General features: G+C 35.4%; 1 pseudogene; it reads left to right on the plus strand.

Annotated features, from left to right (window-relative positions):
* The window catches only part of LOC101685228, a 75,937-nt pseudogene extending 64,162 nt beyond the window's left edge, over positions 1–11,775 (plus strand).
* Positions 11,776–21,630: the final 9,855 nt, after the last annotated feature.

The following is a 21,630-nucleotide window of genomic DNA, read 5'->3' on the forward strand; positions in this document are numbered from 1 at the left end:
TACTACATTGATCTATAATCTCTTACCCATATTTGAGCAAGCTGAAAAAATGCATGTGACTATGTATAAGTATTCATTATCATTTAGATTGCATTTTGGGGTTTTAGTTGTTATGGTAAAACCAATGCTTTATGGTAAACAAATGTGCAATTAGGATAGTTAATACCTATACACATTGTGTAACACTCTATATGAAAGTGTTTAAGCAAATTTTGAGGCAGTAGCAACTCCTCCCCATTTCTCTTGGATTTGATGTAAACTCTTTTCATAGAACATCCCTGAAGAAGTGCAGAGAGCTAGAAAGCACATGACTTGGTTTTTATTAGTTGACAGTCCTACGTAGCTGGTGATAACAATAACTCTGGCTCTGAGAAAAAGAAACAGCAAAGAAAGGAATAGAATATGATTGAGTGCACAGAAAGAAGACAATTTTTGGATTACTTATAAGATGTGACAGATGTATAAGTTCCTTTTTAAAAAAAAAAAATTATTTATTTATTTGACAGACAAAGATCACAAGTAGATAGAGAGGCAGGCAGAGAGAGAGAGGAGGAAGCAGGCTCCCCGCTGAGCACAGAACCCGATGCGGGACTTGATCCCAGGACCCCAAGATCATGACCCGAGCCAAAGGCAGAGGCTCAACCCACTGAGCCACCCAGGTGCCCCATATAAGTTCCTTTTAAGAATGAAGATATTATAGTTATGAAAAAGATGGTAAGAAAAGTGCTCAGAATCTGGAGTCTACTATAATTTCTTCTCTGATTCTTTTAGCAAGAACAGACTCCTTTTAAAGATTAGTTTATTTTAATGAATCTTTTAGTATAAATTATTAAAATCTAATACTCATATAAGATTTTTATGGTACAAAATAGGTATTCACATTTATAATAGTAATATTTCCCTAAACACATGAATTTGGTTGGTTTTACCAAAGTACGCCCTCCACAGAATGAATACTAGTATCATATTCAGTATGACGCTATCAGTACCCTTGAAATTAAGGAATTCTTTATCTTTAGCCTTTATATCCCCTAGACACCTCAAAGCACCCCTTGATGAAAGGCTCAATTTACAATTTTTTAAGTCTAATTTAAATGTGTTTTATATTGTTGTTATATTCTATTGACAAAGATAATAGCTCATTACAGAGCACTTATGTGTGAGTATGCATATAATTTCATGGAATTGTAAGAATATTGATTCTGCATCACTGATTGGGATAACAGGTAAGAGATCTTTTTATGTGTGGATGTCTCACAAAACCAGTATCATAAAGCACGTAACTGCTCTGATTATATATCCTGAAGATTTGTTCATGTCATAGGATGTTTTTCTAAATCATGATTTTAAATAGCTACATGGTATTTCAGCATATAAATGTAAAATAATTTAATCATTCAATTCTCTAAATTCTTAGATAAGCTTTCAGATTTTTTGTATTTTCATTCTTGTAAATAATGATATAATGAATATCCTTACATATTTTATTCTGCACATATCTGATTATTTTATTAAGTTAAAGGGAAGAGCTATATTCAAATATATAAAGAGTTGGATAGCAATGATTTTTGTCAAATAACTCTAATATGGTTGAGCAAGTATAAGCACAATGTACAAGTACACTGTATCTGAATTATTGCATTTTCTATACTTTTGTTAACAGTAGGTATTAAAAGCAAACTGGTACAGCCACTGTGGAAAAAGTATGGAAGTTCCTCAAAAGTTAAACATAGTGGGGTGCCTGGATGGCTCAGTTGGTTAAGTGTCCAACTCTTGATTTTAGCTTGGGTCATAATCTCAGGGTCCTGAGATTGAGCCCAGCATTGGCTCCACGCTCAATGCAGAGTCTGCTTGTCCCCCTCCCTCTGCTCCTTCCCTTGATCTCTCTATCATATAAGTAAATAAAAAATATTACTTTAAAAGAGCTAAAAAATAGAACTACCCCTATGATCCAATAATTACACTACAGCGTATTTACCCAAAAATACAAAAACAATAACTAACTCAAAGAGACATATGCACCCTTATGTTTATAGCAGCATTATTTATAATAACAAAATTACAGAAGCAACCCAAGTGTCCATTAATAAATAAATAAGAGAAGACGTAGTGTAAACACACACAAACACACAAACACACACACAATGGAATATTACTCAGCCATAAAATTACTCAGCAAACACAATGGAATACCACTTAGCCATAAAAAAGAATGAAATCATGACATTAGCAGCAATATTGATGGAGTTAGAAAGTATACTGTTAAGAGAACAAGTCAGTCAGAGAAAGACAAATACCATATGATTTCACTCAGATGTGGAATTTAAGAAACAAAACAAATGAGCAAAAAGGAATTAAAAAAAGAGAGAGACAAACCAAGAAACAGACTCAACTATAGAGAACAAACTGATGGTTACCAGAGGGGAGGTGAGTGGGGGAGGGGGGGATGAGTGAAATAGGCAATAGAAATTAAGGACCACATTTGTGATGAGCACCAGGGATTGCACAGATGTGTTCAATTGCTATATTGTACACCTGAAACTATTATAACACTGTATGTTACCTGTACTGGAAATAAAATAAAATTAAATTAAATTAAAATAAAATAATAAAATAAAGGTATTAACATTTATAATTATCGACATGGCAAGCAAAAGGTATAATGTTTTAATTTTCCATTTTTTTCAGCTATGACTAAAAATGTTGATAACTCAGTTTTTTGTGTGTGTTCTTTTGCACCAACATCCTGACTTTGGAGTAGTATAATTTCTTTCACAAGGTTCCTTTAATTTTGAGGCACTAAATGACAAAATAGAAAAAGGAGACATTTTTACAGGTCAGGGAGAAATATATATTCTTCCAACTTACTATGTGTATGTATTTGGGCTCACTGCAAGCATTCTATAAATCACTGCTGATTTTTGGCCTTACAATGAAAACTTTAACACATTTATCAAGCGATAATTAATAAGGTAGTTGTAGGTTCAGACCTCATACTAGTAAAATACCCACCACAGACTAAGTGACAAACATAAAGTTCATCTAATTTTAATTGAAACCACATATTTCTAAATATCTTTCAAAAGTACCTGAAGATACTATTTATAAAGCAAGGTTAAATATATAATTAAATGACATTATTTAAGTACAAAAAGTTCCCATTTTAACAAATATTTTCTTTTCCTTAAGAATAGAAGTGGCCATTTTAATTTATTGTATGTTAAGAAAGAGGCCCATTTTTTTGAAAGAGAAAATTAATCTATTAGACTACAGATTACATGATGCATGTTAAGTAAAGGTATGACATCTGAGGTTTACTCCAAGGATGGATGGGAATCCAGTGAATGGTATTAACCAGGGGACTGACATTAGCTCACCAAATTTGGAAGATTATACTCTGATCACTGTTGGAAGAGTAGATTGTGAGGTTAGAATGAAAGCTGAGAGATAGTTTAAGAAGTTACTGCTAATGTCCAGAGAAATAAACAGCAATAAATAGCAATAGCTTGGATCAGGATGGTAGCACTGGAAAAAGAGAGAAGAAAGTATCTTGGTCCTAGTCAATCAGTCTTATTGATGGACTAAATATAATAGGACAGAACTTCACAACAACTCCTAAATTTTTGGCTTACCCACCTGACAATGTCATTTATGAAGATAGGAAAAGCTCAGGAAAAAGTGGGTATGGAAAATTAAGTGTAAATCAAGTACTCATTTCCAAGTAGAAATAAAAGTGACTGTTGAGTAATTCTATGTTCAAAGTCAGACACTATGATTTCAATAATACAGCAGAACCTAAGTAGGAATTTATAAATGTTACCTTATAGGGAAACAGGTGTTTGCAGATGTGGTTTTATTAAGAATTTTGTGGGTTGGGGCACTCAAAAGAGTAGAGTAAGCACCTGACTCTTGGTTTTGGCTCAGGTCATGATCTCAGGGTCCTGGGATGGAGGACTGCATCGGGCTCCACACTCAGCAAAGAGTTCTCTTAGGGATTCTCTCTCTCTCTCTCTCTCTCTCTCCCTCTGCCTCTCCTGCTTGTGCCCTCTCCATTTCAAATAAATAAATAAATCTTTTAAAAAACTTTTTGTGATGAGGAGCAGAGATTATTCTGGATTATCCACGTGGATTTTAAATCATGTATGTCCTTGTCAAGGGGTAGAGGCAGAGGGAGATTATACGTACACAGAAAGGAGGTGATGTAAAGATGGAGCTAACAGAGATTTTAAAATTTTGGCCTTGAAGAGTAATGTGGCCACAACCAAGGAATGTCAGTAGTCACCAGAAGTTGAAAGAAGGGATAGATTCACTCCTAGAGCCCCCAGAGGGACTGTGGTCATGCTGACAACTGGATTTCAGTCCAGCGATAATAATTCCTGATTTCTGGCCTTCAGAACTGTGAGAGAATAAATTCCTGTTGCTTTAAGTCATTGAATTTGTTATAATTGGTTATATCAGCCACAGGAAACTAAAACAGATTATGATCCTGAGAGTAGGGTGCTGCTGTAACAAATTCCTGAAAATATGGAAGTGCCTTTGAGATTGAGTAATGGGTAAAGGTTGGAATAATTTTGAGATGCATGATAGAAAAACTTAGATTTCTTTGAACTAACTCGTGATAAAATTCCGGATGCTTAAGCACGTCTAGTAAAGGCTCAGAAAGAAATTAGGCACGTGTTATTGAAAATTGCAGGAAAGGTGATCCTTATTACATAGCATCAGAAAGTCTAGCAGAAATATGACCTACCATATTGAAAGCAGAACTTATAAGCAATGAACTTAAATATTTCACTGAGATTTCCTAGGTAAGGGTTTAAGTGCAGCTTTATTTCTTCTTATTGCTTATAGCAAATGTCAGAGGAAAAAGGAAAACTCAGGGAAGAAAGTAGTAAGCAAAAATAAACCAGGACTTCATGATTTGGGAAATTCTCAGGCTCTTTACATTACAAAAAATTCTAAAATTATGGGACTTACTGTGAGGAAAATGAACTCTGAATATAAAGCTATGGGTATGGCGAGACAACCACTGGCCATTGTGCCCAAACAATCAAAAGTTAAGAGTACTCTCTCACAGAGGGCTCTTAAAGAGCATAAGCATGTGACTCATGGACCCACTCAACCATCTCAGCAGAAGCCACAAATAAAGATGGGATTATCCAGAAAACAGGTATAGAGGACTCTTGTCTATTGCCATAAATCCCTGTGACAAAGGGGATCCTGGAGATCTACAAGAATTGAGAAATATTTACCAGTAGAAATACTGCCATCTTTGCCTGTAAGAGACAAAGAGAGGATACAATGAAGGATATATAATTCCCAGTAGAGTGCCATAGGTCAACATGCCAGAGTCATGGGTATAAGAGTAAAGATCAGATCTGTGTATACAGAGGCCAGAGTCATGGGCCACAAGGCAAAGCCTCAAACCACAGATGATTATTCCCAGCACTTGGAATCTAATGAACACTGACTAGATCCTGAAATTGCTTTGGGGCTAGTAACTCCTTTTTCCCTTCTGTTTTCCCCCTTTTGGATTAGGAATGTAGATAGCTGTTAATCCTTGGCCTGTCCAAGCACTGTACTTTAGAAACAGATAACTTGTTTCCTAGTTTCACAGATCTAGAAATTGAGAGGAATTTTGTCCCAGACTGGATCATACCCAGACTCTAACTCATTTCTAAGTTAGATTATTTAGATAATGCAATTTAAGACTTTGAGTTCATAATATTTAGATGAGATTTTACACTTGAGATAATACTCTCATGAGTTGAGACTTCTCAGGATATTGGAATGGGACAGCTATATTGTGCATGTGGGATGGATCTGAATCTTTGTAGACCAGGTGGTAGACCATGGTAGGCTAAATAATGTCCTCACCCAAAAGATGTTCATGTCCTAATCCCTGGTGTCAGTGTTACCTTTTACAGCAAAAAAAAAGGGGGGGGGGGACTTTGGAGATGTGATTAAATTAAGGATCTTTGAATAAAGAAATTATTTGGGAATTTCCAGAATGGTCCTTAAAAGCAATCACAAGTGTTCTTATAAGGGAGAGGCAGAGATAAACTGGAGACATAAGAGAGAAGACAATGTGACCATGTGACCGATGTGACCATGGAGAAATTATTTTGGAATTTCCAGAATGGTCCTTAAATGCAATCCCAAGTATTCTTATAAGAGAGAGGTAGAGATAAACTGTAGACATAAGAGAGAAGAAAATGTGACCATCAAGGCAGAAACTGGAGCAATGTAGCCACAAGAAAAGGAATGCTGGCTATCAGTGGAAAACGGAAAAGGAGAAAACAAATTCTCTGCTATGGCTTCCAGTGGGAAGGTGGCCCTTCCACAACTTTGATTTCATCCCAGCAATACTAATTTTGAATTTCTGACTTCCAAACCTGTGAAAGAATAAGCCATTGATTCCTGCTACCTAGTCTGTAGCTGAGAATGTAGGGGAGAAGGATTTTTATTTTAAATAGAACTTAGGGAACGGGAGCTTCATTGATTATCTGACATAGGAACACAAATAATTTACTCATGCTCCTCTTTCTTCTTGCCCTCTATCATAATTCCAACAAATGCTTTGGTAGGCACCATGTAGGAACATATGACAAAGGGTTTTATTTGCCCCCACTGAAGTTAACTGCAGCACTTAAAAGAAATAGAGCTCTACACTCAAATTTCTAAAATAATATCAAATGTAAATTTGATCACATTGTGACTCCTCTCCAGGTAAACAAGTCTCGGTCTTCTATATAAAAGGATAATTTTAGTCAAAGGAATTTGTTTCATGACACACAACCAATTCATCATAACAGCAGCAAAAGCAATGTGCTAAAAAAATAAAAAGCAATGTGCTTATGACTGGCACATCCACCCACTGGCACAGGAAAAATTCTTGAAGTTGGTCAAATCATCATTTAAGTCATTTGGCTGACTGGCTAGACCCAAATTCCAGTAAACACATCCTTGGACTCCATGCAAAAGGCTTTGAGGACTTCCACTCCTGCTGGGAAAGCTGCAGGTCATTACCACATAAAACTGCCTCTGCTGTTACATATTTCAAATTAGTATTTTTTTCCTCTCTCCCCTCCATCCTTTTCCAGACTATTGGTGCCCTTCCCACTGTGCATAAAATTAAGCATTAGATGGCTGCTTAGTAATCATGATGTGGTTTGTTTATTTTTGGAAGTGCATATTGGGGGTGCTTTTACAATTATCTTTATTCTCTGTAATTAATTTCCAGAGCATTAAATGTAAATTATCCCTCTGTGTGAAGTGTCAGTGCTATCACCTAAGCAAGGAAAGAGGTTCAACTTTCTAAACTATGGGAGAATTTTCTCTACCTCATTCTGTTAGCTCATTGTGAAGGGAAAGACTAAAGTAAAAAAAGAGAAAAGGCAAATTTTAGGAAGCTAATCTTGCTTTCTCTGGCTTCATCGTTTCTCAAACTCATAATTGCTTTGTACAGTTTGCAGTAAATCCTTGGAGGACTAGCAGAGGATGCTGCAGTACAAAGTAAGCTAAGATCTAAATTTCTAATAGGTCAGAAAGCCCTAGCTTGATGACTATTAACCTCAGTGGTCAGTTTACTCAGAGCAGAGCATGGAGCAATTTCAAATGCACAATGAGCTCAGGTGCCTGAATATGCTTAGAATTTCTTTGGCATTTTAAGGCCGACTTCAGCAATTTTCACATGAAAACCACACAGTAAAATATTATTGGAAAAGCAATGTGAAAATTTTAGTCACTATGTTGCCCTTTCCTTAGGATGAGCTGATGTGAATCACACATATTGAATATGATTAATGTACAATTTGTTGGAATGAGTCATATTACATACAAGTTTCTGTGGTAATCTTTTCATTTTAATCACTGGATTTCTGAATCTAAGATGTGCCGGTCCACAGGAAGAATCCAAAAAGTTACTCTCCTGTCCTTTTCCCTTGCTGATGTAACATATATGTTGCTAAAATGCATATTTAGAAGAGGAGATAGATTTAAATATTGTAAATATTCAAAGTCCATATTTCTTACATTTGGTCATGTGATTGAGGGAACTCTTTGGTCTCCCTGATAAACAAGTTATCAGCCTTACAATCCCAGGACCAGTTTCATAAAAGTATGTCACCCAAATGCTGAACTTGTTTTAGAGATATTTCAAATTCTATTTTAAGTGCTTTGTAACATTTTGTTACACAAATCTATGCGGAAGTTCTGATAGGATCTTATGGGAAAAAATTTATATCAATTCTCTGCCTTATTCTTTGCTCTTATCTTTATCAAAATATGTTTCAATTATATAAATCACAGTAGCCACAAAAATATAACAAACATTACACATCAAAGATGGCCTCTTTGTTTCCATGCATGCATCTTCAAAACTGAGGTATACTGAGGCAAGGTAAAAAATGACTAATGAACTATAAAATATAGATGTTGGGGTCACCTGGATCGCTCAATCAGTTAAGACTCTGCCTTTGGCTTAGGTCATGATCCCAGAGTCCTGGGATCGAACCCCATGTCAGGCACCCTGCTCAGGGGGGAGTTTGCTTCTCCCTCTCCTACTCCCCCTGCTTGTGCTCTTTCTCTCTCTTTCTCTCTGTCAAATAAATAAAATCTTTTTAAAAATAAATAAAATATAGATGTCATATCCCTAGTTTGAAATATGTTAAGACCTTGACTTCTGGATTACAGTATACCAGGATCTCTGTCCCTCCGTTTTTTGGCTATGTGACCTCAGGCTAATCATTTAACTTCCATAAGCCTAGGTTTCTTCATTCATTAGGAAAAAAGAAATGATAGTTATCTACTTCTGGAGCAGTTTTGGAGCCAAAATGGGTAACATAAAAAGTAAAACAGCTAGTGTGTAAAGGAACTCAACAGACTGCCTGTTCTATTTAAAAGTTAAAATACTTTCAACTCCCCCCTTCACCTTCAACCTCCTCTTCTACTATGTACAGATTAAACAGAATACACAAAAAGCCAAATTGGCCCATGCCTACTAGCATATAGTCCCTAATATGATTTCAACCCCCCCACCATTTTACAGAGCATAAAATGGAGAACTAGAAAGGCAGTCTTCCCCAAATTTGTATGATTAATTAATGGTAAGAGTTCATCACCTCACTCATTTGCAGGACAATATTATTCACTATGAATAATCTGACCGCATATATATTTTATTTGTAATCTTAAAGAAAATTACTACATCATATGCTGCACCTTTCTCTGAATCTTACAACAATTTCTCACAGTTTTCCTAGAGTTATGACATCCTTTTTTATTTTTTTTTTAGTTGTTTATTTGACAGAGAGAGATCACAAGAAGGCAGAGAGGCAGGCAGAGAGAGAGGAGGAAGCAGGCTCCCTGCTGAGCAGAGAACCCGATGCAGGACTCGATCCCAGGACCCTGAGATCATGACCTGAGCCGAAGGCAGCGGCTTAACCCATTGAGCCACCCAGGCGCCTGAGTTATGACATCCTTAACAGCAATTTAGGCAGCAATGTAGTAAACCTAAAGGAAGAAAACTGGCCTTATTCTAAGACATCGTTTAGTGGATCACTTGCTTTTAACATCTTGAATGTATGTAATGTATGGTTCTCAACTTCACTAAAGGGTTAAGGATGAAACATTTGCCTAATGTTACTGTTTCAATATGCTTTAATCACTTAGGTCCTACATTTTGCTCAAAATAACTTTGCCACTAGGTGGAAACCTTTAAAAGATAAAGGCTGTTTCTTTTTCTACAGTACCAGATTTAATGCTAACATATGGACATTATAAAAAGTTTAAAATTTTTGTTTCCTCTGAATTTAAAAAAAAAAAAAGCAAAATAAGGGCTCTAAGAGGCTCCACAACAATTGGAAATGTAGTTCAGTTAAAGTCTAAATTATCTTTAAAAGTATTTTTGAAAGAAGCTATTCAGAACATACATATGCTAAATGTTTAAAACGAAGTTCAGTTCAAAACCGTTTGGCAAAGCCTTCTTTTGCTTTGCTTTTGTCTATTTTCTATATCATGTGCTATGCCTTAATATGATTTTCTTTTGCACTCTCTAATAATTTTATATAATAATTAGCATATTGAAATTGTCCACATCTGCTTCAGAGGTTCATTAGGCATTTACCTATATATTTATTTGATTTAGCACTTGGTACTCTATCTCTCATAAAATTGCCTGTTCATGCTCTGAGCTAAATTCAACCTTAGAGAAGCCAAAGTAAGCACCCTTGGCAGTGGGTGTAGCTTCTATTGCCATTATTTTAGCCAAAAGTCTGCTTTGCCCCATTATCAAAATGCAAATAAAGTTTAAAAAAATTTTTAAGTGTATACATGTCCTTAAACATTCTTATTCATCTGCTCAGAACCTAAAGCTACTTGGATTTATTTCCTAACCAAAACATCAAAATCTACATTTTTTAAGTTGAAATTCATTAAAGCATTATAGTTCCAGAAGCAGGAAATAGCTGACACAGATTCCAGAATAATTTGGGGGATTTTTTAGAAAACATTAGACTATATATCTGTTATTAAAGCGTATAAGCTAGCTATGGGATTGGATTTTTACAACTTATTTGCAGAGGATTTGAGGGTAGCTGATCCTTATTCTCGAACCACACAACTAAAAGTGCAAAGCTAATAGTTAATAATGCTTGAGAGAATCTGGAGAAACAAGGGAGAATTGTTCCCTCCAGTTTTGTGTAGCTAAGTGGTAGTATTCAGGAATGTTCTGATCATTCCCGTCTAGTATCTGACAATAACTTCTGCTGACAGCAAAATATTTATTTTCTTGCAAAATGCTTCAAAACATGAACAAATATCTTCTAATATGATAAAATGCTGCATACAAAAACTACTTTGCTAGAGCAACTTATAAAATGTTGTTTGTATCTACTAAAGTGTTGATGTCTTATTTTATCCAGGAGTATTTGCATTTTAGAAGAAAAATAATAGAAAAAGAACTTCAACTTAATGAGAGAATTTTGGATGGATCAAAGATTGTGAGAGGTATTTTGGGTGAAAGACCTTTCTAGAACCTCTAAAATGATGCCATACTTATAAATGTCTACTCCAAAATCCTGATTGTTCCATTTTGTACCATTACCTTAGTACCATCATATGAATACCCTTTCACTTCATACAAGCTTATGAAAGTTGTAAGTTACCAATGATCAAATGCTTATGTTGTAAGCACTACATTTAATCATTACAATCATTTCTCCTTCCTAGGAAGCAGATGCCATTATTCCCACAATAGATATGGGAAAATTAATAAAGGAGGTAAATTAGCTAAAATCATTGATCAGCTCTGCAGTAGAACTAGGGTTCAAAATAATTTCTATCTAGTTGCATGGCAAATGTAACTTCATGATATACAGTTGAGAATGATCAGGATCAAACAGAACAAACCAAAACAAAAATAGCTATATGGAGCCAGAACCCAAGTCTGTTTGAATTCCCACTGTTTACATAATTTGATATATGCCTTCAGATTTCTAACAAAGTTTAAATATTTAATTGGCACTAGACACACAATAGTCAACACTTAAGACAGAGTGCTATAGTTTTTCTAACATCTTATAAAAATGAAGCTTCTACATACTGTTTTAGGAAGAACAGCTTGGTTTTCACACGTATCTCTGTTAACATTAAGTCCCTTGTTTGTCCTAAGGAAAACTTCCAAAAGAATGGGGTATTCACAGCGAAACAGTACTTCAACACGACCGTCAGAAGCACACTTCAAAAAGGTCTGCGGTCCTTCGTGCACCTCTAGCATAACTGATGACCTCCTGACCCCATGCTCACCCAGGGACACAGGTGCCACAGAGATGACTTGATGGATATCCCTGGTGTCTGCAAAACAGAGCCTGCGGTTCGCATGTCGGACTTGTTCTGGTCTTTGGCCACCACCCTGCACACCATGAAAGCAGGTGACCTCCGGAAAGTGAAAGAAATTCTGAGAACTTTGGACAGGAAAGTTAAAACATTCTTCACTTGTATGATGGTGAAGGTGGGAGATTGGGGTAAATCCATGATACTCCCCAGGTCTGTAGCCCGACCGGGTTCTAGGGTTCGCCCTAAATTCCCTACACCTGCACCTTAACTGTCTGGCCACCAGCCGAGCACAGAAACTGAGCTTTCTTAGCCGTAGAAACACAGCAGCACTTTCAGCACGCAGTGTATACTGGCCCTTCCTTGCACTTTCGCCACACCTGAATTATTGGCTCTCCCTACTTCTTCCTCCTCCTCCTCTTCTGCAGGCTCAGCAACACTTTACCTGGCCTTTTTTTTTTTTTTTAACCTTTTTCCCCCTAAATTAATTCTGCTTGGATTTTGTCTTGTTTATAAAATTAAAATTACCGGGGTGGGAGGGACATTTTATTCTTCAAAATTGGATTTGTATAACAAAATTTATAAAAAGCTGATAAAAGAAATCAAAGAAAAACCTGTCAAAAAAAAAAAAAAAAAAGAAAGAAAAGAAAAGAAAAGAAAGACAAGTACCATCTTTGTGTATTGAAATGCAACACAGCAAAGAGGTCCATTCTACCCAAACTGATCTATAGGTTTAATGCAATTTCTATCAAAATCTCAGCAAGATGTTCTGTCGATATAGACAAACTCATTCTAAAATTTATCTTGAAAGGCATAAACCTTAGAATAGATAAAACAGTATTGGGGAAAAAAGAATAGTGTCAGAGGAATCAATCTAATATTGAGGTCTACTGTACGGTTACATGAATCAAGATAACATGGCATAGGTAGAAGAATAGACATAAGGATCAAAAGAAGAAAATAGAGAACAGAAATAGACACAAACAAATAAGCTCAACTGATTTTGGACAAAAGAGCAAAGTCAATTCAACAGAGGAAGGATAACCTTTTTGACAAATGGCGCTGGAACACTTAGACATCTCAGGTAAACTCAATCAATCAACCCAACAAACAACCTTATACAAAATTTGAAGTTATAATAGATCACAGACTTAAGATGTAAAAATAGAGAACTTTAAAACTTTTAGAAAAAAAACAGAAAATCTTTAGGATCTAGGCCTAGGGAGAGAGTTCTTGGATTTGACATCAAAACCATGATCCATACAAGGAAAAATAAATAAACTGAATGTCTTCAAAACTATTAAAAGGATGAAAAAACAAGTCTCTCTTCTACACACACACACACACACACACAGAGAGATAAGAAACAGACTGGGAGAAAATATTTGCAAATCATTTATCCAACAGAGGACTTTAGAGTATATAAAGATCTCCGAATACACTATAGCAAAAATAAAAAAGACAGAAAGATTTTAGGGGCTCCTGGGTGGCTCAGTTGTTTAAGCATCTGCCTTTGTGTCAGGTCATGATCCCAGGGTTTTCTGGGATTGAGCCCCCTTGGGATCCGTGCACAGTGGGGAGTCTGCTTCTCCCTTACCCTCTGCTGCTCCCCCTGCTTGTTCTCTCTCCTGTTGTGTCGAATAAATAAAATATATTTTTTAAAGATTTTATTTATTTATTTATTTGAGAGAGAGACAGAGGGAGGAGCAGAGGGAGAGGGAAAAACAGACTCCCCACTGAGCTTGGAGACTGCCTCAAGGCTCCCTTCCAGAACCCTGAGATCCTGACCTGAGCTAAAATCAGATGTTTAACCAACTGAGGCACTCAGGTGCCTCTCTGTCTTTTTTCTTACAATTACACATGAATCCACAAATATCTCAAAGGAAAAAGTTTAATTTAAAAAATTATTTTTGTGCTCAAAAGTAAGGGTATTAAATGCTAAATTTGATAAAAATATAAATCTAAACAATGTTTAATTAGGAACTGAAATAACTTTTTTGTTCTACATATGGCTTAAAACCTTTTATTAAAATCATTTTTAGCACATTTGAAATTGTAGAGGCATATTTTTTAGTAAATTAAGAACATTTTTAAAGACCTGAGAACTTAGGAGAAATAGACTTTAAATTGTAGCCAAAACTCAATTTTTATTAGTTCTATGTCCTTAAGTAATTGGTTGGCATATAACATATTTTTAAATATTTGAGGAGGTAGTTGAGAAAGAGAAGGAAATAGCAGTGGGGGGTGGTGATAATTATAGTGATAATGTTAGTGGTGGTGGTGGTGGTGGTGACAACCATGGATTAAATTTTGGGATTAGGGATGTAGGTTTTATTTTGCAAATCAAAAATTTTTTGTGTATGGCAATGAGGTGACTAGAGTCTAGAATTAAGATTATGTCTAATGTGTTTTTTATTGTTATTTTATTTGTGAGTGTTCTTCTCTTTGAAATCCACCTCATGATCTGTCCTTAAATTAGTGTTTTGTGATTGTTGTATCTTTTTGTTTTTGTGTTTATTTTTAAGGTACCTTATAAAACTAATCTCACTCCTGATTATTAACTCAGCTTTAGTCTTAGCTAGTGGTATCTTTGCTATTTTCTTTTGCTATTTCTGCTATTTTCTCTTTTCCCAACTTTAAAATACCATACTGCTATGCTGACGTCTCTTTAAATATTGACCAATTTTTATGAATTAAAATTTCAAGCAAGTAATAGAAGGTCATTTAACCCATCCATTTAGAGTGTGTGGGTATATAATGTATTCTCATGGAACTATGTCTATTAACATGTATTGCCAATCTCTACTGAAGAATCCAACTTCCCTTAGAGAAAGAAACAATCACAATTATAATCTTATAATCTTGGACAAGCTAGGCATGTTTGGTTTAACAACGTTTAAAAACATAAAGCAAACATGTATTTGGAAATAACAGTTTTTAAAGTGGGGTAATAGTACAGTATTTTCTCTTTCACACAATCATTGCCACACAAACCTCCAGTAGCAAAGCATTTTTTTACATTGTATGCTAATTGATAATTCTCAGTCTATCAAAGTGACAGAATTGTTCGGAGTTCATACTAATTACAGCAAAATTACACCCTTTTTATTAATGTCTGATTTTCACCTGCTGCATTGTCTTGGTGTCTGAGACATGAGCCAACACATGTTGGGTTGTAAATCTGGTTTGCAAATATGCACCTAAGGTAGGAAACTCAGCAAGGTTTGATAAACAGATTGTTTTCTGCCTACACGTAAATTTTATGATGGTATTTAGTACAATGTGAAATGTCTATAAGGTGCCCTTGGGCAGGAACTCTTTGTTAACAAGCTATCAAGCTTAACTGGGATAACCTGTAGGAAATCTTTACTAAGCAAACACAAGCCAGTCAATTCTTGGGAGATGCATGTATCAGCATGACACAGTCACCAGTCTTCTTTAAAGATTAATCCCTAAGCCACTGCTGGTTGTATTCTGATTGTTGTGAGTCAGTTCAAATTTCATAAAACATTCACTTGTCTTCCTAGTCTAAATCCCATTTTCTTACACCTGTTAGAATTTTTTTCTTTTATGCAAAAACTAGTCTCCCTTGAATTTAATTTAAAAGCTGTGTGCTTTCCAAGTTCAATAGTTTGAAATGGCAGAAAAACATGCAGTAATTTTCAGCTAACTTTCAATAAACTCTGAATGATAGAAGCATGCTGAGTTGAAGGCTATATGAAACATGAGAAGAATATTGATCATTTATCTGTTATCTGGTTTTTCTAGCAATTCTTGGGAGGCTTATTGCTCAGGTAGAAGCAGGGTGGCAGTAGGAGCCCTACTTTTGAGTGAAGGTTGGGTGAAATGCTGACCTCTCTTCTCTTTTCTGAACATCATTAAAATGTCCATGAAAGTGGAGTCTCCTCACATTGGGAGCTGCCCTAGAACAGTACCCTTCAAGGGATGACTCTGCTTGACAAAAATCATTAATCAATGTTAAAAATATCAGTTTCTGCTGCCCCTGCCCCTGGTGCATCCTCTGTGGAATTGCCCACTTGAGAGGTGTCTGGGTTTCTAATTAACACAAGCACGTGTTCTGGAGGGTGGATGCCTTTTTGATGTTCTTCCTTGCAGACCCATAAAGTGATCGCCATATGTATCACGTTGACCATGATCTCTTCCCAGCATCCCCAAGGACCTTCTGATTTAGTACTACTTTTACTTGATACAGTTATGGATAGGAAACCTGATTTTGTTTTGTATTGATTATATAGATCTACATACTTTAGAATAGACATGGTGTAGGAAAATCAAATATCCTTTAAATTTCTTGATATGGTTGTTTATTTTCTTGTAAAAAATATAGATAGCTTTATACCTTAAGGAAACTATATATGCAAGGATAGATTTAATTTTGTTTACTTCTTTCAGGAAACTAAGTCAGGTGGCCCTTTATTTTGATAAATAGTCATCATTCTTCATATTGGGAAGAATATGCTAATGAACATTAACCTAAATAAGTATTTGCATTACCTTCATTTTACCGTAAGTCATCATAGAGTCACATCATAATAAAATTATGGCCTGAGATCATGTTCTAGCATGCCCTTACAGACTAAAGAAAATATAAAAAGTATGATGCTTATAGTCAGAATTTATATAATGTATATAATTTACATATTTGGGGTCATTTAGAATCCTTTTCATGTTTATTATTTTAAATAATTTTAACTATATTTTAAATATGCTCTTAAAAATAAATAAATATGCTTTTAAGTTACAAGATTGTCAAATTTTGAAGTTGAAACCTTTAATTTCTTACTGTATCAATAAAAGCTTAGTACTTATCCAGGTGACTTAGTTTTCTGTTAGTGGTCCAAGAGAAAGTAATGTTTTAAAAAATGTTTAAAATATCCACAGAATTTTTTAAGCTTAAGATATTAAACAAATTTTTAATATCTATATTAATCCTAAAATTTAGGAGAAAATATGAATAATACCAAACCAAAGCTATATTAATGTTACACATTTTAGAAAACTAGCCAAATATCTTAATAAATAGTGTTTCTTGGGCCAAATTATATTGGTCCTTTAAAATTTATAGATAATTAAAATATTTATCACCTGAATAAAATAATAAATGATTTTCCTACCATTAATCCATTATCCAGGAAAGATCTGGACAATCATTTTTGTCATAGCAATACCTTAACAAATCTAATTTGATTTTAATATTTTCCCCAAGAAAAAACCTCATTGTTTAAAGAATTCAAGAAACATTATTTTTCAAAGTCTTAATCATAGCCATAATGCCCCACCTATGAGAAGGTGGGAGTGAAATATTCTATGTAAGGCAAAAAGTGTGATATTTTTTTTCACAGTTGAATTTGCACCATTTTTGCAGAATGAATTGTAGTAAAGCTTGGCTGGTCAACAAATTTACTTGGTCAGAGGGAATCTCTCCGTTGAGAATTCTACATAAAACCTTAGCCAAATCATATAATTATACTAATAATTATAATACTGTCCATGCATTAGATTAAGAAACATGTATTTCTAGCCTATAAAGAGCTATAGTATAATTTTGTTCAAAGTTAATGAGTACCTCATTTGGAAACTTGATCCTTGACTTGCTCTGACCTTGGATTCTATTTTAAAACCAAAAGGTTTGCTTAATAGCAACCTTTTCAGAAATTTCCTATAAACTAGCAGAGCAGGTATTTATGGGCAGCTGATTCACATAATATATATTTATTGAACTCTTTCTGCACAACTGGGATCAGGCATGGCACTAAATATGTAGGAGAAAGATTTGTCGTTCCCTGATGGAGTCTCCATTTTAATGTAGAAGTCTGCCTTTAAACAAATAATCATGCAAATAACATTTGTCATATTTTGTAATAATACATACAAATTAAAACTGGAGAATATGAGAGAGTATATCAGAAACATTGATGTCGATTTGGAAGTCTGGGGAAGTAAAGCTGAGTGATGCATTGATATGGCCAACTGGGGTTTGGACAAGGGCATTTCAACAGCAAGGAATGACTGTATGAGTTTTCTGAAGCAGGAAAGAGCTATCCCCACTTGAAAGCCCAAGAGCAGAATCAATCAATGGAAGCAGGATCCATCGCAAGATGGAAAAAGCTACAGTTATCCTCGGATATCAGAACATGGCGAGGTGTTAAAAGAGCCCACTTCACACATGTAGTGTATCAGAAGGTTATGAGTAAAGCCTCTCAGTGTGACTGGATTAATATGTTACATTTCTGCCCTATCCAATTAAATTAGCTGTAGCAAGTTTCACCATTCTTCCTCAGTCCTATAAAAGGCAAATCTAAGGTACACATGTAAAAGGAAGGGAATGTAGTTTATAAGTATCCTTTGGGTTATTAGGAGTTAGAACAGAGCTGGTGAATGATTATTTCCAATCCTAGGGGTGGGGAGATAGGCAGGGATTTTGCATCTGAGATGTTGTTTAAGTAGTGGTATTTTTTCACAAGAGTGATTATATTTGTGTGGTGATACTTTACCTTACTGCTCCAGGCTAGGTAACTTACATACACATTTCAATTAAAAATTTAGCCTACAAACTGACACTTTTAAACTAGTGATTTAGACTATAATTCTTAAGGTTAGAAGAAAGCATCTTTCCAGTAAGTCTTTCCTATTGCCATGGAAAAAATCTGCAGTATTATAAATAAACAAACAACAACCTGGAAGCTCATTCTTCTAACAGATTGAAGACAGATGCTAACATGTCAGCAAAAGCGGAGTACAAATCCAACATCATTCGGTACATCAAATGTTTACATAGATGTCATTTAAATGAGATTCTCATTATATTAAATGAATATACAACATCATTTCTCAGTATATGGCAAGCAATAGAAAACTCAATTATTTTCTACTAAACCATTTTATCTTGAATTAGATTATGGTCTTTTGGTTATCCAGTACTCATAGGAACACTTATCTAGAAAATACAATTTCTATAAGATATAAGTTTGCTATAAGACATCATTTTCCAAATTTAATATACAGAAAGTCATGTCTCCGTTACCTTTAAAAGTATCTTTCTTATTGGTATTATTTCAGTAAATTTCTGATATCAAAAATAACATGGCCTGCAAATATTTGAGACATATATTTAACTAAAATGGTCATTCTTTGGAGTGCCTGGGTGGGTCAGATGGTTAAGTGTCTGTCTTTGGCTCAGGTCATGATCCTGGGTTCCTGGAATCTATTGGCCCAAGTCTGGCTCTCTGCTCAGGGGGATCTCTCCTTGCTTGTGTTCCCATGGGTAAATGTGTGCACCCTCTCCCTCTTTCTCAAATAAATAAATGACATCTCTCAAAAATGGTCATTCTTCTCTACAAAACAATATTACTCTTCATAAATTTGTATCTTGAGCTTTATATCTCAAAGGTATATGAGAGAGGATCTAAACTTCTTTCACCTTACAAATTAGTCACCAGCATTGTAAACACTAACCTTAGCTGAGGGAAATTCATCCCAACAAATTAATTACTGTCATTTTTTTTTCACATCCAGCCTCTGTTCATGAATTTATATTATGAATGAAGTAGCTTTGATTTGGAATTCAAACTGAAATTAGAACACTGACACTCTCCTTGACTATATGTGTGAACATCAGTAAGTTATTAAATCACTCTAGTCTAATTTTTTTATCATTAAGGTGATAATAATAACATACTTGAAAGAGTTATTGTGGAAACTAAATAGCCTAGGGCCAACCTAGGCCACTATAAATGCAGTAAACTGTTGCTGTTATCATTAATAATAATGGCGACATCTGCGTCTGTGCTCCCTGAGTGATTTTAGGTATAATCAACTAAGTCATTTGAGAATCAGCATTCTAGAGTGATCACGTGATTTGTATGATAGCCAAAAAAAGCATGTAACTGATGTTCAGAATGAAAATAAACTGGATGGGCTCCTGGGTGGGTTAGTGGGTTAAGCCTCTGCCTTCAGCTCAGGTCATGATCTCGGGGTCCCGCATCAGGCTCTCTGTTCAGCAGGGAGCCTGCTTCTTCATCTCTCTCTCTCTCTCTCTCTCTCTGCCTGCCTCTCTGCCTACCTGTGATCTCTCTCTGTCAAAGTAAATATATATATATATATATATATATATATATATATATATATATATATATTTACATATAAAAAGAAAAAAACTGGATGTCCCATGCATGGTTGTTGAGAGTACAAACAGTACAGCAACTCTGGAAGATAGTTTAGCATTTCTTTTAAAACCAACATAAACCTACATGCACCCCACAAATATACTCATAAGCATGTATCTTACAGAGATGAAAACTAATGTTCACAAAAAAGTATATGCAAATGTTCATAGCAAATGTCTTTCAACATGTAAATAGTGAAGATAGATAGTACATACATATAATGAGATACTACTTAGCAATAAAAAGCAACAAATTACTGATACTTGCAGGGACTTTGGACCAATCTCAAGGATATTATGCTGAGTGAAAAAAATAACAAAGCAATCTCAAGGAGTTTACATATTGTGCTATTAGTTCATTTACACAATGTTCTCAAAGTGACAAAGTTACAGTGGTAGAGAAAAGGTCAATGATTGCCCAGAGTTAAGGTTGAGGGCGGATGTAAATATTAAGAGGTAACATTAAGTAGTATCTTCTTGGTGATGGAACAGTTCTGTTTCCAGATTGAGGAGATGGTGACTGATGAGGGAACAGAAGGCTGGCTAAGGACAAAGCAAAAGCTGACACCCTACAACCTTCCCCCACCTCCACTTTAGGATTCTTTAGAAGATTCTTTAGGAATCTCCCAACTATCTTCATGTTAATACCTTGCTAGAGGGAAAAATAACCTTGACAATGGCAAGGCCTCCAGGCCTCTGGTATCTTGTTGGTCCTCTTTAGCATATGAAAGTTCTATTGAAACCTCTCTTTTCCTTACTTCCCCCACCCCCTTGGTACATAACCTGCCACCCCTCACAACCACCGGGCAGCAGCTCTTTCTGCCAGCAGGTCCTGTCCCCATGTTTTAATAAACCACCATTTTGCACCAAAGATGTCTCAAGAATTCTTTCTTGTTCATCGGCTCTGGACTCCACCCCACTGAACCTCACCTATATTCTAAAATCATCAGTAACTCAAAGCTACTCTTGTGATAAAATTTTCTAGAAACATACACAAACCCAGACACACAGAGACACACAGGAACACACTTAGAGTGCATATAAAAATTGGTGAAATCTGTCTTAGGTCTATGTTTTTTGTTTTTTGTTTTTTTAATTAACTTATTTATTTGACAGACAGAGTTCACCAACAGACAAAAAGGCAGGCAGAAAGTCAGAGAGAGAGAGAGGAGGAAGCAGGCTCTCTGCTGAGGAGAGAGCCAGATGTGAAGCTTGATCTTTCCCAGGAGCCTGAGATCATGACCTGAGCTGAAGGCAGAGGCTTAACCCACTGAGGCACCCAGTCACCCCAAAGGTCTATGTTTTAGTTAACAGTATTACACCGATAGCAGTTTCCTGTTCTGACGATGTACTACAAATACATAAAAGACCATTGTTAGTTGAACATGAAGGAATTGTAAATGAGTAGATGTAGGGACTCCCTGCACTATTTTTGCAAAATTTTTTGTCTTAAACTACTGTTATCTTTCATAAAGCATTTATGTGAATGCAACATCCAGAAGTTCAGTTTCATTTACTTCAGTGACATCTTTGGTACCCTTGGGAAATAATATGATATTTTGTAATGCTATAAGCATTAACTTGATTTTTTAAAAAGAGTTAAGAGTTAAAATTGA

The sequence above is a fragment of the Mustela putorius genome, unplaced genomic scaffold (assembly GCF_011764305.1).
Source record: "Mustela putorius furo isolate JIRA1106 unplaced genomic scaffold, ASM1176430v1.1 tig00000145_pilon_pilon_pilon, whole genome shotgun sequence".
Classification (NCBI taxonomy): Eukaryota; Metazoa; Chordata; class Mammalia; order Carnivora; family Mustelidae; genus Mustela; species Mustela putorius.